The sequence below is a fragment of the Pseudophryne corroboree genome, chromosome 3 (assembly GCF_028390025.1).
Source record: "Pseudophryne corroboree isolate aPseCor3 chromosome 3, aPseCor3.hap2, whole genome shotgun sequence".
NCBI classification, from domain to species: Eukaryota; Metazoa; Chordata; class Amphibia; order Anura; family Myobatrachidae; genus Pseudophryne; species Pseudophryne corroboree.
The window spans coordinates 658205815-658225135 of NC_086446.1; positions in this window are offsets into that span (position 1 = coordinate 658205815).

A 19321-nucleotide genomic window follows, 5' to 3' on the forward strand; every position below is an offset into this window, starting at 1 on the left:
GCAAGCGCCATTCAAAGCTTGGCTTCCCGAGTACAGAGTCAAGAGGCAGCACACGGTCAAGTGATGCAATATCTTCAGGAATTGTTTGGCTGTCTGGATCAAATACAAGCATCTTTGGCTTTGGTGGTTCCGGCCCCTGCTCCAGTATCCGCTCCATTAGCAGTTTCCAGTAGCGTCCAGCCTTCGGCAGCTATCAGGTCACACCTCCAGCTTCCTACTCCATCCCGCTATAATGGACATCCCAAACATTGCCGCGGGTTTCTGAATCAATGCAAGGTGCACTTTGAACTACTCTCACATAATTTCCCCACGGATCGTTCTAAAGTGGTGTACATCATTTCAGTGTTCTTCAGCATCGTTCCCAAGTCATCTCTAATTTCTTCAGTATTCTTCAGCACCATTCTCAAATCATCGTTTCATTCCTCTTCCAGTGCACCCAGCATCGTACACGAACTTAAGTAATCTATTTATCCTGCATGAGGAAGACCTACATTCGGCCATCCCTATTTCGACCCAGCTACGGTTCTACTTCCCAACCATCGGAAGAATCCCAGAGTTCTCAACTTTCTCAGCCCATATCCATGACACCCTAACTCTTCACTTCCACAGTCTAACCCTTAACCTCCAGTCTCTGCAGTTTGTTGACATGTCAACGTCTCACATGTTGACACTGTGAACAAGTCGATACTGACATCACTGACATAACTAATGACATTGTGGTTGACATTGTAAATGTCCACACTGTGACTACATTCTATCCTACCATGTGTGTTCTCAGTGGTGGATTTCCCACTAGGCACATGAGGCACACCAAGCTAATAATAGCTTGGTAATTCTTTTTTCCGTCATTATGACTTATTTTTTTATATTTTATTTAGCAAATGACGGGGGTAGGACAATGGGCAGCAAATTATGGTTCAGGAGTTGGTAGTAGACTGAGGCTGGGGCTGCTTTAATTGTCTCAAGTCATTCGGACTGGCATCCAAAATGAAGGGGGTAATGACGGGATTGGAGGGGTGAGCCAATAATGTACCTAGGGGAGGCTTGACCCCTAAATCCACCACTGTATGTGCTACCAAAGGACAAGTACAGTAAGGATGTATTCATGCAATTGTGAACTATGCAGACCAGGGAAATATGCACAGATATGCCTTGGAAATTAGTCAACAGCAGGGGCAATAGCTGATGATGGCCTCCTGTATGAGCAGATGAGCATCTTTGGTCACAGATGCTATCAGCAACACACCCACATCTGCTTAACACTCCTTGTTACCTCTGCAGTTTTCACACTAAAATCCATAGACCCTGTGTCTGAATCTGTACTGCATCTCTGAGAGGTAACCATCAGGATGCATGTGCATTTTTACTCAGAAGCACGCACTAACTTAATATATCAGCTGTTTGTGTGCAACATTGCCACTGCGTCCACCTCTGAATCAAGCCCAATATATCTAAGATTAGATTAACATGATAAAAACTAATATTCACCCCAGAAAATTGTACTTATTACAGATGCTACCTGTTGCAGATTCATCCTTCAAAGCCGTCAGTGATAAATTCATCTGGAATGATCAGTATGAATGCCAAATTGATTTCTCACAAATATTTAAAATGCCCGCTCTAATATATATTGCAGACGCCAGGCACATCTTATTACCATATACGATAAAAGTGCGCTGTACATCGCAAACGCTGTATCCCTTAAGAGAAAACAATACATCCACACATTATCTGAGTCCCAAAGCTCATTGATGTATACATTTGTTATTAAAAAGGATATGCAGGAATGAAAGATATACCTTACACACTTTTACTATGGAACCGCTGCGGCCGCTAGACTTAGTACACACGCTACGTACTCTGTACGCTATTTGCGTACAGAGTCCCGTACCTATCTTCACCAGTATTCCCATTATCTATCAAGTTCGCTAGCGCATGGATATACCTATAATTTATAATTCCTCTGGCAGTACAGGTGATGTCTAATGCGAGAAGGAATTGAATCCCGGTGGATTCGTGGATCAAATCAGAGGCTACGTGCTCTGTCCTATCTATGAGGTGTCTCTTGACGATGTGTTCATAGTGAGTATGAGTATAAGGAGCCTGAGCACTGCGGTGAACGTCTTTCATCTTATCATGGGTTATAGTCATGACCTCTGGCAACACTCTTCCAATGTAACACAACAGGTCAACAACAGGGTTAACAGGAAAACCCGGAACGCAGTCTCTTGGGGTAAGTCCATCTTGTTAAGGGAAGAGAAAGGAAACAAGAAGGGGGGGGGGAAGGGAAGGAGAGAAGGAGGATAGGGGGAAATGGAGAAAATAATTTAAAAAAAAGAAAAACTGGTGCGACAACCGCCTCTTGGTTTTGTTGTCCTCCGCGCTCAGGTGCCGTCTCAACAGTACTGCCTCTCAGCCTTCCTGGAACAGACACTCCAGTGATACGATGTTCTCTCCGGGTCAGCGACCTTTCTGTAGGAAACATAAATCTGTTTAACTGTTGTGTATTATCAGTTGTGTGATCTTTGGGAAGTGAGAAGAGAGGGGAAATAATAAAAAGAAAATTTGTCAGATTTGCGTTCACCATCAGGCTGTCACACCATCATGCATATCGGTATCTATGCACAGTCTATCTTCACCAGTATTCCCATTCTTCACCCTTTGTGCATGACCAGGCACACTGATACTGGTGTCCCTATGCTAGTGAGATATACTGGATTTAGGCAGAGCTCTGACAGACCGAATAGGCATGTGACATTTGAACTGTAATCCTGTCAGTGAACGTAAGAGAATGAAGAGGAAACTTTGAAGACAAATCACAGGGTTTAGTAATAGATAAGTTTGTAAAGGCAAAGAAGATTTTGCAAAGTTTGACATCTGGACTGGGCACTACGGGGAATGATTCCCTAATCGGTCTGTTCCCCTTTAAAAAAAAAATTATGTGTGTTATATCTCTACTGGGACTATCCCAGCCATCAATCCAGTGTCTTGTCCATTCTAAGTTCATAGGGAACCCGGTATTTTTGAGATAATTTCCTCTACCTGTGACGGACATGCTTCTAAAACAGTGTAATGCAATATTAGTCTTTGTGGGTATTTTAACATATTTTGTGCTTCCTGGGTGGGAGCACTCTATATGTATACCATCTCTAACAAAACTCCTGTTAAATTACTTAGAGGTCACTTCTGCTGGAGAGAGAGAAGCAGAAGTTTAGAAGCCTCCTCCTAATCTCCGTAAATTCTGTCGAAAGGGTTAAAGTTGCATTTATTCTGTTCTTCCCATTTAACCGAATCTGTGTTTTTCTATTCGTGATTCCTTACTATATGTCCCTTGATCCCGTCTATGTGTTTAATAACGTGGCTTGTTTACTCTGTCTAGGGGGTCTATATTGGCTATGTGCTCTACTACTCTTACAATTTCTAGCAAAATGTCCTTTATTTTTACAAATGTAACATATCCTCTGTCTTTTGTTACTACCAGGGTTTTGGGGCTTGGGCTGATGAGACTTTGATGTAAGAGCCTGCATACTTTCAATCCTCAGCCTCTCCTCCTGCAGTTCTCTACGCCTAGCAATATTTTTGTGGTGTACAATTGCGCACTCTCTAAGGCAAGCTACTGTGACCCCTCTCCAATTAGGCAAAGATGTTTGTACTCTGTCCCTCACTGTCTTATCGAGTGCGTCCATTAGCACAGACACAGCCACCTCTCTGGAATTTTCATTGTTCCCTGTATCTGATACCCCCATGTATCTATCCATTTCCTGCAGTGCTCGGTGGGAATATTCAGATGTCATTTCATTTTGCCTCTGTTTTATGGAGAAAATTCTTCTCCACTCAGTGGGGAAACACAACTCTAGTTGCCTATTAATTCGTTCTATATTTTCCTGATTGTTTCTGTCAGTCATAGGACTATCCGATTCTAGCCTACAATCAGTGGTAAATTTTTGGGGTGTCAATATTAGGGGGTAGGCATGCTTTCAAAAATGTCCACCAGTGTTGGTTTGTCAGTTCATACACATTACCCAGATCTCTGATAAATTTCTGACATCTGGCTAAATGCTTCCGAGGGTCGGGGAATTCTGAAATGATTGATCGCAGCTCATCTCTGGGCCACGGGCAATACATTGCATTATTCCTGGTGAGGACTACTTCCTGACTATCGGTTCCCCCATTGGGAGTTACTATTTCCAAGACAGGGTGAAATCCTACCATTCCGTTCCTAATCTGTTTACTGTGTGGTGTTGTTGTTTCTGTGCAATGAACTGTCTCATACTTACCGGTAGCTGTGACCTCACCAGTTCTTTCATTGGAGAATATTGTTACTGCGCTACCTGGTTGGACAGGTCCCACCTGAGTTTCCTGCAACATGACTGCTAGGAGGAGAGCTGCGATTTGGCTGAATCCTTCATCTCCCTGTGACCTAAAACCTTGGAGAGACTTTAAAACAGGATACATTTTGCATAAGTTAGGGTTAATACATTGCTCTTTCATATTACTATCATTTACGGATGTATCATTGACTGTAGCCTTCTGTTCCCCTTCGACCTGTGTCGACAATGGTGTGTTTGTGTTCTCATTCCCGCTAGGTTTGGAACCGGCTGCATATGTTAATTTCCCTTGCATATCGCCCTCTTGCTGCCATAAGTTTAAACAGTTTGTGTGTCTGACCCTTTTCTTTTGGGATTTTATCAGACATATCCTAACCCTTAAATTCTGCAATACCTCTGGATCAAAACTACCTATCCCAGGAAATGATGCTTTATCCCGCACAGTCATTCGTGTCCATTCATCACAAAAGGTCTCAGTGTGGGGACCATACTTCCCCCACATTACCAACCGAGCTGACCCCCTGGGTCTCAATTCTGCTGTCTAAACCCTGACTGAAGAACGTCACTGTGTTGTGCACTTGGCTCCCATTGTGGACCCTTTTAACACGGGAAAACTTCCTAAAATGCTCCAAACACAGTAGTCTAACGGTGGAAGTCCTTAAAGTTCTTCCACTAACTTCTTCTGCTCCGAGTACCACGGATCCGCCCTTTTTAGCAGACACGTGTAGCCAATGCAGGCCCTACTTCGGCCGATATCCCCTGGGCCTTTAGGAGTAACTTACCGTACCCAGTGAATATCTGCCTAAAAGACAATTTTTTACACAAATCACGCTTGCATGTGCTCTACACAACGCGTATGATGACGAGATTAACGCACAAATATGCAAAACTTCGTATCACGTTGCGCCACGTATTGCTCACACAACCGTGCGGTCCAATCGTACCACTTATAGACACTTGCTATCTATAAGTTGTAGGATCACTGGAGTCTTCACACTGTGCTCCAAAACAGCCGGAGTGTAATACCAAGAAAACAACACCTTTAAAAAGCTTTATCACACTCCGTTGCACGTATTCAACTAGACCGTGCTCACCAAATTCACAGAGTTTCACCGAGTTCACCGAGTTCACCAAGCGGGGTTCAATACATTCACACCTTTTTCAGCCCACACTAACACTCTATAGTTTTCTGATCAGAAAAATATCCTTTCCTGTTAACTGATAGCTTTCCCCAGAGGTAATACAGTAAAAAAGGTTTTATTTAAACTAAATTTTAGAAACCGAGCAATTTGTGCTATTGTAGCGTGGCTACTGTTCCGCCCCTAAACTAAACAATGCTATTGTAAAATTTGTACTTAGCGGTCGTACCCTTACGCACGTTGCGTAAACACGCGACCATGGGTATGTCTTTACGTTGCGTACGCAGTCCTGTACTTTGTCCGAGACACGTGTACAAAAACCGTACATCCGCAATAGTACAAATCCCACACTTCTATAAATGTAAGCGATATTGCCTATAATCGCTCACTTAACACAACACAGTGTCTTTCTGTATAAACCTTTTTAACTAGGCCAGACTGTGTTTGTGTTTTACATTTACTTCCTTAATATTTATTCTATATTTTTAACTAAATAGCAACAAATTTCTCCGTCTTTTACACAGGTCTAAATGAATCTAGTAATAATCAATAATTCAAATGGTATGATTCAGATTGGATAGCTATCTTGCAGAACACACACTGATATAAATATACACATAATTATAATAATATTATATATAATATATATTTATATAATATATATCACTTGACTCTCATAGAACCCCCACACAGTACACACCTACTGAAATGAATGCATTTCCTTTAAAGTCTCTAATTTGCATATCAATGCTGTGTGCTTTTGACTGCCTGTTCAAGAGGGTTGTTCACTGCTAAGAAAAAGCAGTTACACAGGTTAATTTGCATTTCAATGGCTATCTTATAGTAAGCAGAGTTAGCTAAATCTTAGAGGTAAAAGAAAAAAAACTTTGTTTATATCTGTGTGTCATTCTTACATCAAGTATTCATCTTACTATTAACTTTCATTAAGCCCCATCTGAAACTATTTGTAATTGACTATGGCATGGGTTAAATAAATGCATTGGTAACTCAGAAATGGTGATTGATTGTGACCAGGGAGAGCTGATTATTCTTGAGCAGACTGAAAATCAGCCATTTAGAAAAAATTACCTTCCCAAAATGGCCGCTGCTCCTCCCCCTTCCACATCCATGAGGGTTACACAAAATGGTGGACAGGCCATGTGGTTAGTCCAAAATGGAGGACAGACCATGCGGCTTCCTTTGTCACAAAGAAATCACACACTATGCAAGCACCTGAAGTTATTTTAGGCCTGAGTTAAAAATAAAACTATATCAAAGCTATGCAAACTTTTAAATATACTTTTAAACCTACTTAAACAGATAAACAATCCAATCTGAATCAAACACAATATGACCTTTGAACCTTGTTTTGCAACAATAAAAATACATTTTAGCATCTTAAATATTATGAGAAACTAATTGTCCCTTAAATTTCATATCAGCATCTTACCAATAACACAACACAATGCACGTGGATGTGATTCGTCAGCATTCTGCGATGCGTCCATCATTAGCCGGTCGATCACAGCCGCGTTTGTAATGTACAGTGCATTATCAAGAACGTGATATCGCGGACCAGAGCCCCCATCTATGAATGCCAAATTGATTTCTCACAAATATTTAAAATGTCCGCTCTAATATTTATTGCAGATGCCAGGCACATCTTATTATCATATACGATAAAAGTGCACTGTACATCGCAAACGCTGTATCCCTTAAGAGAAAACAATACACCGACACATTATCTGAGTCCCAAAGCTCATTGATGTATACATTTGTTATTAAAAAGGATATGCAGGAATGAAAGATATACCTTACACACACTTTTACCATGGAGCCGCTGTGGCCGCTAGACTTAGTACACACGCTACGTACTCTGTACGCTATTTGCGTACAGAGTCCCGTACCTTGTACGGACTTAGCGTACAAACGCCGCGCTGGGGGTACAAAGTACACACAGCACGCACACACTCTAGATATACTTTAAACCTTATTAGTAATGCAATGCAATGATATTATTACACTCTAAACCTTATGCAGCAAAGCACTGCAATGCTGTTACACCTTAAACCTTACGCAGCGCTGATGGTACAAAGTACCCGCAGCGCGTGCACAACTTATCAATACACTCTTAAACCTTATACAGTTAGGTAATGTAATACGCTTTAAACCCTATCAGGGAAAAGAGGACACAACACAGATTTGTAGTTAAAACACTGGGCTCCGACACCTCAGCGTATATATCTGGAGGGGGATAACAATACAATTTATACACTACAATATACAACAGAGTAAATGGCTACAGTCAATGTACATATGTGAGAATATTCGCTTGCGCAACCTGGTCCAGTCCTCCGCTATCAGGTTGAAAGTGTTGAGAGTCTTGTGTGACCAAGCCTGCTGCAGGCTCTCTTTATTCACTTCATCCAAAACATAACACAATGGAAACTGTAATCTCTTTGTCCATTGGACACAGGGATGGTCATTTACAGTACAGGAGAGGTCATAGGTCTGTTTGAATAGGTGGGCAATGTCTTTCTTAACTGCTCTTGTGGGTGGTCTCCTCTGGATTCCCCCCGCATACATAATATACAGTAAATACAGTTTAAACCTATATTCTGTTTCTGCACATAACTATCAGCAGGAACATGCGATCTTCCTCAAACCAACACCAGAATGTTTCCCTTAAAATACCCTACAGCTGGATACCAAACACCACCTTGTAACCTTGTTCTGTCCCCTCCTATCCTGTAAAGGTGAATCCCTTTGTTCTGTAACCATTTTAAACAGCTATTTCTTTCTGATGTGGTGCAGGGGGGCTATGTGTACAATGTGCACTATTTGGATTAAATATGTAATGTTTTGATAACCCTCCATGCGTTCACAAACTCCGCCGTAAATACCCATACCACGCGCAGGACCGCGGGAGCGACCATATGCAAATTGCGAGTATGTGCACGCACGGGAGAACAAGTACACGCGCAGAGGTCATCTGTGTGTGGTTTGTACGTGATGTGTGTACTGCAATATTTTTCGACTTTGACATCAGTAACTATGTCCACTGTGAGATTTTCTCTTAAAAGCACCTAGAGTGATGGCCTAGTTCTTATTTTACTCAGGTATTACAATATATCTCAGATTACCCAAATGGTTGCATGGCATTCCAGGCACCACTCTAAGTATTGGGTAGACATGGAGAATGACCTGGTGGATTACAACACTCTCTTTCTTACACTGGCTCAAAGGGCAACCTATTCCGCACTCAACCTCCTTAATCCAGACAGTAGCCACTTTGGACACACTCAACAGGACTCTTCGCATCTGATGTCTTTATACAACCTTCCTCTCTTCCCTCCTGGTCAGTGCTGGGGTCCATGCTATTTTCATAATGTTAGTGAATTTGCTTTGTGCTCCTTAACTCTTGCATAAGAAACAAATATCTTCAAATCTGGTCATTCGATTCCTCATCCCTCATCCTTTGCTAAAACCTATTCCTCATGCCTTGCTATCACCAATTCCAGATTTTCCACCCATTGTTTTATTGACGAACAACATAAACACCTGAGTACAGAAAAAAGCCTATGGCTACAAATTACAGTCAATAAAATATCACAAATATCTCTTCAATTATGTATAATTGTCTACCTTATCAGACTCAATTAACACTTCAAGTTGCCTTGCAAGGTCCTTCAGTATATAATTTTTTTATTGTGATCTCTGGAGACATAGAAATATAAACAGAAGTTACTAAGAAAATACTGTAAGATCCCTAGGAATTTAGCAATGGAATAAAAATGGGATAGGTGAGTCTCTGTTTAGAAAAAAAAAATTGCTTCACAGAAGGTGGCAATACATGCAAGCCAGTTAACTCCTGTGCCACAGAATTCAGTTTAAAACTTCACAATGAACTTATTTTCAAATACAGGTTGAGTCTCCCTTATCCAAAATGCTCGGGACCAGGGGTATTTTGGATATGGGATTTTTCCGTATTTCGGAATAATTGCATACCATAATGAGATATCATGGTGATGGGACCTAAATCTAAGCACAGAATGCATTTATGTTATATATACACCTTATACACACAGCCTGAAGGTAATTTTAGCCAATATTTTTTATAACTTTGTGCTTTAAACAAAGTGTGTGTACATTCACACAACTCATTTATGTTTCAAATACACCTTATACACACAGCCTGAAGGTCATTTAATACAATATTTTTAATAACTTTGTGTATTAAACAAAGTTTGTGTACATTGAGCCATCAGAAAACAAAGGTTTCACTATCTCACTCTCACTCAAAAAAGTCCGTATTTCGGAATATTCCGTATTTCGGAATATTTGGATATGGGATACTCAACCTGTATATCATTTGGAGTCCTTTTTGGTCAGACACCACTGGACATTATTGGCAAGGACACCGAGAGGGAGGGAACCAGGTACTAAAACCTGTGCCTAGGCTTGTTAAAAGGGTCTGGAAGGGGCCCTGGTCTTGCGCCTCCCGACACCCTCTTACCTATCAGTGGCAGCAACCTTTCTCCCCCTGCTGAGTGCAGCAGCTGACTCCTCTGCCTGCACCTATATGATGTTTGTGGGAAGGGGTGGGGGTTATTTTACACTGATCCTGGCTGTGGGCCTTACGGGGATGCACATACTATTTTTTCATATTTTTTATGTAGGGCTATGTGACTACATCTCTACAGTTAGGTCAAGCCTCCTATAGTACCTGATGGCAGCCCTGCTCTCTACAGCACTGATTATTAGATATCATTTTAAAGTACAACAAACCATTAACTTCTCCATACCATTCAGTCAGTATCCTATACTCTAGGATACCATTCTTACAATATTGAATTTAAGATTAAAGTATCAATTTGATGGATATTTTATTAGCTGTTAATTTTGTTAGATATTGTATGTGAATAAATGACTCTGGGAATTTGTATTATTATTATTATTATTATTATTATTATTATTGTTATTGTAATACCTGGCAGTGTCTGGCTTAAGCGCCACCCCCATTTCTAAGCTCCGCCTCCAGGCACTGTCACATTTAAGCCCCGCCTGCTGGTGATGTCACCAGTTAATCACCAGGAGGGCAGGGGGAAGCTAGCTGCATAGGGGGCGTGGCCTCACATGACATAAAAGGATGTGGCCTAGCAGCGCATCCCATTCGCAGCTGCAGCCCCTGACGTTGGGACCTGAGTCTTTAAAGACTCAGGTACCCGGCGTCCATGTGAGAGTGGCGGTCATTTTAGCTGGGGACAGGAGGAAGGAGGTCCCGCGGTACTCTGGCATTAGAGGGGTGCGTGGCCATTGGCATTTCTACCATGGGTGCACTGTGTGCGGTGCTCACACCACACACATTGCACCCATGCTATGTTAAAAGTTACCTTCCGGAGTCCCGCAATGTGCGCTGAAACCACAGCAGTCGCGGCAAAAATCCACCTCAAAATGGCTGCCACGCACGTGCAGTAGCAAATTAGTCTCCGGAACATGGCGGACGTCATGTTTCTGGAGACTTGCGCATGCGTAGTAGACTCCAGAACATTGCGAGAGGAGGGGGCCCACCCGGAATCTGCACCTGGACCCCCTCCTCTCATAAAACACCCCTGTGCATGGCACTGCCACGAGGGCACAGTTACTGCAAGGGGCAAAGCCCAATAAGTAAAGGGCCCCCTTTGAAGTGCCCCATCACCTGAACAGAAGGGGAAAGCCCTGTATTAAAGAGGCACCCTCCAGGTGCCCCCATATAGCAAGGGAAGCCCATCAGAGAGGCATGACGTTGCCTCATGCAAGTGACTGCAGCTGTAGTAACAGACCCTGCAGTTTGAGAGAGAGAGAGAGAGAGAGAGAGACACCTGCCAGAGGACAAAAGGGGGAGTGCTTCTGGCTGTTACGTGCCTGCAGTGAGAAGTGTGCAATGGAGAGTGCTTCTGTACAGTGTGACCCTGCAATAGAACCAGTGAGTGCCGCCTGGTGCCACAGTGGAAGATGAGAGATCTCCTGTGAAGAGACAGCCCATGCGTGAGAGGGTGAGTGTCTATGTGATGTGTAACACTGGATACCTAGTGGATAGTAGAGATGAGCGCCTGAAATTTTTCGGGTTTTGTGTTTTGGTTTTGGGTTCGGTTCCGCGGCCGTGTTTTGGGTTCGACCGCGTTTTGGCAAAACCTCACCGAATTTTTTTTGTCGGATTCGGGTGTGTTTTGGATTCGGATGCTTTTTTCAAAAAACCCTAAAAAACAGCTTAAATCATAGAATTTGGGGGTCATTTTGATCCCATATTATTATTAACCTCAAAAACCATAATTTCCACTCATTTTCAGTCTATTCTGAATACCTCACACCTCACAATATTATTTTTAGTCCTAAAATTTGCACCGAGGTCGCTGGATGACTAAGCTAAGCGACCCTAGTGGCCGACACAAACACCTGGCCCATCTAGGAGTGGCACTGCAGTGTCACGCAGGATGGCCCTTCCAAAAAACACTCCCCAAACAGCACATGACGCAAAGAAAAAAAGAGGTGCAATGAGGTAGCTGTGTGACTAAGCTCAGCGACCCAAGTGCCCGACACAAACACCTGGCCCATCTAGGAGTGGCACTGCAGTGTCACGCAGGATGTCCCTTCCAAAAAACCCTCCCCAAACAGCACATGACGCAAAGAAAAAAAGAGGCGCAATGAGGTAGCTGTGTGAGTAAGATTAGCGACCCTAGTGGCCGACACAAACACCGGGCCCATCTAGGAGTGGCACTGCAGTGTCACGCAGGATGTCCCTTCCAAAAAACCCTCCCCAAACAGCACATGACGCAAAGAAAAATAAAAGAAAAAAGAGGTGCAAGATGGAATTGTCCTTGGGCCCTCCCACCCACCCTTATGTTGTATAAACAGGACATGCACACTTTAACCAACCCATCATTTCAGTGACAGGGTCTGCCACACGACTGTGACTGATATGACGGGTTGGTTTGGACCCCCACCAAAAAAGAAGCAATTAATCTCTCCTTGCACAAACTGGCTCTACAGAGGCAAGATGTCCACCTCATCATCATCCTCCGATATATCACCGTGTACATCCCCCTCCTCACAGATTATCAATTCGTCCCCACTGGAATCCACCATCTCAGCTCCCTGTGTACTTTGTGGAGGCAATTGCTGCTGGTCAATGTCTCCGCGGAGGAATTGATTATAATTCATTTTAATGAACATCATCTTCTCCACATTTTCTGGATGTAACCTCGTACGCCGATTGCTGACAAGGTGAGCGGTGGCACTAAACACTCTTTCGGAGTACACACTTGTGGGAGGGCAACTTAGGTAGAATAAAGCCAGTTTGTGCAAGGGCCTCCAAATTGCCTCTTTTTCCTGCCAGTATAAGTACGGACTGTGTGACGTGCCTACTTGGATGCGGTCACTCATACGGTGGCCAAAATGTAGTGCTCTGATTTCAACAGATTGACCACCCGTGAATCCTTGTTAAGCGAATTAAGGGCTGCATCCACAAGTCCCACATGCCTAGCGGAATCGCTCCCTTTTAGCTCCTTCTTCAATGCCTCCAGCTTCTTCTGCAAAAGCCTGATGAGGGGAATGACGTGACTCAGGCTGGCAGTGTCTGAACTGACTTCACGTGTGGCAAGTTCAAAGGGCATCAGAACCTTGCACAACGTTGAAATCATTCTCCACTGCACTTGAGACAGGTGCATTCCACCTCCTATATCGTGCTCAATTGTATAGGCTTGAATGGCCTTTTGCTGCTCCTCCAACCTCTGAAGCATATAGAGGGTTGAATTCCACCTCGTTACCACTTCTTGCTTCAGATGATGGCAGGGCAGGTTCAGTAGTTTTTGGTGGTGCTCCAGTCTTCTGTACGTGGTGCCTGTACGCCGAAAGTGTCCCGCAATTCTTCTGGCCACCGACAGCATCTCTTGCACGCCCCTGTCGTTTTTTTAAAAATTCTGCACCACCAAATTCAAGGTATGTGCAAAACATGGGACGTGCTGGAATTTGCCCATATTTAATGCACACACAATATTGCTTGCGTTGTCCGATGCCACAAATCCACAGGAGAGTCCAATTGGGGTAAGCCATTCTGCGATGATCTTCCTCAGTTGCCGTAAGAGGTTTTTAGCTGTGTGCGTATTCTGGAAAGCGGTGATACAAAGCGTAGCCTGCCTAGGAAAGAGTTGGCGTTTGCGAGATGCTGCTACTGGTGCCGCCGCTGCTGTTCTTGCGGCGGGAGTCCATACATCTACCCAGTGGGCTGTCACAGTCATATAGTCCTGACCCTGCCCTGCTCCACTTGTCCACATGTCCGTGGTTAAGTGGACATTGGGTACAACTGCATTTTTTAGGACACTGGTGAGTCTTTTTCTGACGTCCGTGTACATTCTCGGTATCGCCTGCCTACAGAAGTGGAACCTAGATGGTATTTGGTAACGGGGGCACACTGCCTCAATAAATTGTCTAGTTCCCTGTGAACTAACGGCGGATACCGGACGCACGTCTAACACCAACATAGTTGTCAAGGACTCAGTTATCCGCTTTGCAACAGGATGACTGCTGTGATATTTTATCTTCCTCGCAAAGGACTGTTGGACAGTCAATTGCTTACTGGAAGTAGTACAAGTGGGCTTACGACTTCCCCTCTGGGATGACCATCGACTCCCAGCAGCAACAACAGCAGCGCCAGCAGCAGTAGGCGTTACACGCAAGGATGCATCGGAGGAATCCCAGGCAGGAGAGGACTCGTCAGAATTGCCAGTGACATGGCCTGCAGGACTATTGGCATTCCTGGGGAAGGAGGAAATTGACACTGAGGGAGTTGGTGGGGTGGTTTGCGTGAGCTTGGTTACAAGAGGAAGGGATTTACTGGTCAGTGGACTGCTTCCGCTGTCGGCCCAAGTTTTTGAACTTGTCACTGACTTATTATGAATGCGCTGCAGGTGACGTATAAGGGAGGATGTTCCGAGGTGGTTAACGTCCTTACCCCTACTTATTACAGCTTGACAAAGGGAACACACGGCTTGACACCTGTTGTCCGCATTTCTGGTGAAATACTTCCACACCGAAGAGCTGATTTTTTTTGGTATTTTCACCAGGCATGTCAACGGCCCTATTCCTCCCACGGACAACAGGTGTCTCCCCGGGTGCCTGACTTAAACAAACCACCTCACCATCAGAATCCTCCTGGTCAATTTCCTCCCCAGCGCCAGCAACACCCATATCCTCCTCATCCTGGTGTACTTCAACACTGACATCTTCAATCTGACTATCAGGAACTGGACTGCGGGTGCTCCTTCCAGCACTTGCAGGGGGCGTGCAAATGGTGGAAGGCGCATGCTCTTCACGTCCAGTGTTGGGAAGGTCAGGCATCGCAACCGACACAATTGGACTCTCCTTGTGGATTTGGGATTTCGAAGAACGCACAGTTCTTTGCGGTGCTACTGCTTTTGCCAGCTTGAGTCTTTTCATTTTTCTAGCGAGAGGCTGAGTGCCTCCATCCTCATGTGAAGCTGAACCACTAGCCATGAACATAGGCCAGGGCCTCAGCCGTTCCTTGCCACTCCGTGTGGTAAATGGCATATTGGCAAGTTTACGCTTCTCCTCCGACAATTTTATTTTAGGTTTTGGAGTCCTTTTTTTACTGATATTTGGTGTTTTGGATTTGACATGCTCTGTACTATGACATTGGGCATCGGCCTTGGCAGACGACGTTGCTGGCATTTCATCGTCTCGGCCATGACTAGTGGCAGCAGCTTCAGCACGAGGTGGAAGTGGATCTTGATCTTTCCCTAATTTTGGAACCTCAACATTTTTGTTCTCCATATTTTAATAGGCACAACTAAAAGGCACCTCAGGTAAACAATGGAGATGGATGGATACTAGTATACAATTATGGATGGACTGCCGAGTGCCGACACAGAGGTAGCTACAGCCGTGGACTACCGTACTGTACTGTGTCTGCTGCTAATATAGACTGGTTGATAAAGAGATGTAGTAGTAGTATGTATGTATAAAGAAGAAAGAAAAAAAAACCACGGGTAGGTGGTATACAATTATGGACGGACTGCCGAGTGCCGACACAGAGGTAGCTACAGCCGTGGACTACCGTACTGTACTGTGTCTGCTGCTAATATAGACTGGTTGATAAAGAGATGTAGTAGTAGTATGTATGTATAAAGAAGAAAGAAAAAAAAACCACGGGTAGGTGGTATACAATTATGGACGGACTGCCCAGTGCCGACACAGAGGTAGCTACAGCCGTGGACTACCGTACTGTACTGTGTCTGCTGCTAATATAGACTGGTTGATAAAGAGATGTAGTAGTAGTATGTATGTATAAAGAAGAAAGAAAAAAAAACCACGGGTAGGTGGTATACAATTATGGACGGACTGCCCAGTGCCGACACAGAGGTAGCTACAGCCGTGGACTACCGTACTGTACTGTGTCTGCTGCTAATATAGACTGGTTGATAAAGAGATGTAGTAGTAGTAGTATGTATGTATAAAGAAGAAAGAAAAAAAAACCACGGGTAGGTGGTATACAATTATGGACGGACTGCCCAGTGCCGACACAGAGGTAGCTACAGCCGTGGACTACCGTACTGTACTGTGTCTGCTGCTAATATAGACTGGTTGATAAAGAGATGTAGTAGTAGTATGTATGTATAAAGAAGAAAGAAAAAAAAACCACGGGTAGGTGGTATACAATTATGGACGGACTGCCCAGTGCCGACACAGAGGTAGCTACAGCCGTGGACTACCGTACTGTACTGTGTCTGCTGCTAATATAGACTGGTTGATAAAGAGATGTAGTAGTAGTAGTATGTATGTATAAAGAAGAAAGAAAAAAAAACCACGGGTAGGTGGTATACAATTATGGACGGACTGCCCAGTGCCGACACAGAGGTAGCTACAGCCGTGGACTACCGTACTGTACTGTGTCTGCTGCTAATATAGACTGGTTGATAAAGAGATGTAGTAGTAGTATGTATGTATAAAGAAGAAAGAAAAAAAAACCACGGGTAGGTGGTATACAATTATGGACGGACTGCCCAGTGCCGACACAGAGGTAGCTACAGCCGTGGACTACCGTACTGTACTGTGTCTGCTGCTAATATAGACTGGTTGATAAAGAGATGTAGTAGTAGTAGTATGTATGTATAAAGAAGAAAGAAAAAAAAACCACGGGTAGGTGGTATACAATTATGGACGGACTGCCCAGTGCCGACACAGAGGTAGCTACAGCCGTGGACTACCGTACTGTACTGTGTCTGCTGCTAATATAGACTGGTTGATAAAGAGATGTAGTAGTAGTATGTATGTATAAAGAAGAAAGAAAAAAAAACCACGGGTAGGTGGTATACAATTATGGACGGACTGCCCAGTGCCGACACAGAGGTAGCTACAGCCGTGGACTACCGTACTGTACTGTGTCTGCTGCTAATATAGACTGGTTGATAAAGAGATGTAGTAGTAGTAGTATGTATGTATAAAGAAGAAAGAAAAAAAAACCACGGGTAGGTGGTATACAATTATGGACGGACTGCCGAGTGCCGACACAGAGGTAGCTACAGCCGTGGACTACCGTACTGTACTGTGTCTGCTGCTAATATAGACTGGTTGATAAAGAGATGTAGTAGTAGTATGTATGTATAAAGAAGAAAGAAAAAAAAAACACGGGTAGGTGGTATACAATTATGGACGGACTGCCGAGTGCCGACACAGAGGTAGCTACAGCCGTGAACTACCGTACTGTGTCTGCTGCGACTGGATGATAAATAATGATATAAAAAATATATATATATCACTACTGCAGCCGGACAGGTATATATTATATAATGACGGACCTGCTGGACACTGTCTGTCAGCAGAATGAGTTTTTTATAGAATAAAAAAAAACACCACACAAGTGAAGTCACACGACGAGTGTTTAACTTTTTCAGGCAATCACAATATAGTATACTATACTACTAACTATACTGGTGGTCAGTGTGGTCAGGTCACTGGTCAGTCACACTGGCAGTGGCACTCCTGCAGCAAAAGTGTGCACTGTTTAATTTTAATAATAATATGTACTCCTGGCTCCTGCTATAACCTATAACTGGCACTGCAGTGCTCCCCAGTCTCCCCCACAATTATAAGATGTGTGAGCTGAGCACAGTCAGATATATACATAGATGATGCAGCACACTGGGCTGAGCAGTGCACACAGATATGGTATGTGACTGAGTCACTGTGTATCGTTTTTTTCAGGCAGAGAACGGATATATTAAATAAAACTGCACTGTCTGGTGGTCACTGTGGTCAGTCACTAGTAAACTCTGCACTCTCTACAGTTCTACAGTACTCCTAATCTCCAGTAAATCAGGTCAATCTCTCTCTCTCTCTCTTCTAATCTAAATGGAGAGGACGCCAGCCACGTCCTCTCCCTATCAATCTCAATGCACGTGTGAAAATGGCGGCGACGCGCGGCTCCTTATATAGAATCCGAGTCTCGCGAGAATCCGACAGCGTCATGATGACGTTCGGGCGCGCTCGGGTTAACCGAGCAAGGCGGGAAGATCCGAGTCGCTCGGACCCGTGAAAAAAAACATGAAGTTCGTGCGGGTTCGGATTCAGAGAAACCGAACCCGCTCATCTCTAGTGGATAGCCCCTGGAGAAGTGCACCATAGTAAGGGAGGGGTTATTGCAAAGTGGCAGCGAGGATAGAGGGAAGTCCTGAGTAACCATAACTGAAGTGGAAGAGCCCAGCGGTGAAGGGTTTAAGGCCTGCATAAGGTGAAGGTTGTCAGTGTGTCAGACGAAAGGTCCCTGGATAGTGGGATATGTATTAGCGGCAGAGTCCCTGAATATAGAGGACGTTAGTATGCCTGAAGGTATATGTGAAGTGACGGAAGGAGAGAGGGTCCCTGTGTATTGGGATGTTTCCGTACATTAGAAGTCTCTTATGAGGATTGAGACGAGTGCGATGAACTTCGGATTTGGAGTCCCCTGTATGCCGTATGGTGTCATTGTTGGATTGACATGGTGTAGACCTACTGTACCCAACAACATCGGGTATGTGCTGTATTTCACTGCTGTGTCATATGTGTAAGACTGTGCTGGAGGTACTCATGTGGACTGAAAACTACTGTATACAGTATCTAACCTTTTGAACCATCAAGAATTAACTACAGTATACAGCATTTACCATCTGCTGCAAGTATTGTGCTGGAGGAAGTTGGCGAAGTAGAGCTTGTAACCATTACGCTTACTGTGCTGGAGGATATGGAGGAGTGTAAATAAAGTTTTCTTGTTCTTGTATTACGAGATGGTCTGGCACCCAACATTTCTTTCTTGCACTGCGCCTCTTGTCCATGTGTGTTCCCTCTATCAGGTATTTTGTGTTAAGCACCCGTGTATTCTGGGGCCCTGCTGGTCATTGATGCCACACCCACGCCATAGCTGGAGCAGAAGAGAGCAACCGCAAAGGGGTGAGATGCTATATTTAGGGTACCCCAAGTAAGTGTACCACAGTACCAGTAGAGTTTCACATTATTATTATTATTATCATCGTTATTTTTGTTTAATGTATACAAGTAATATAGTTTTATGGTGCTGAACAAGTTATATGCACTATTGTAGGTCCATTTATTAATTAATTTATTTGATTTGATTTCTTTCTTTTGGAGGGGAATTTGCCAATCCCTATTGGTAGCTTATGTGGGCCCATATATTTATACTGTGCTGTTCGCTCACATATGCACTTTTGTAGTTTTATATTGATATCCTAACTGTGGTAAATGAATGACAAGATTTATGTTTTTCTGGAAGTTCTGTCCTGTGGCGCTATCTGCTCGATTTACATA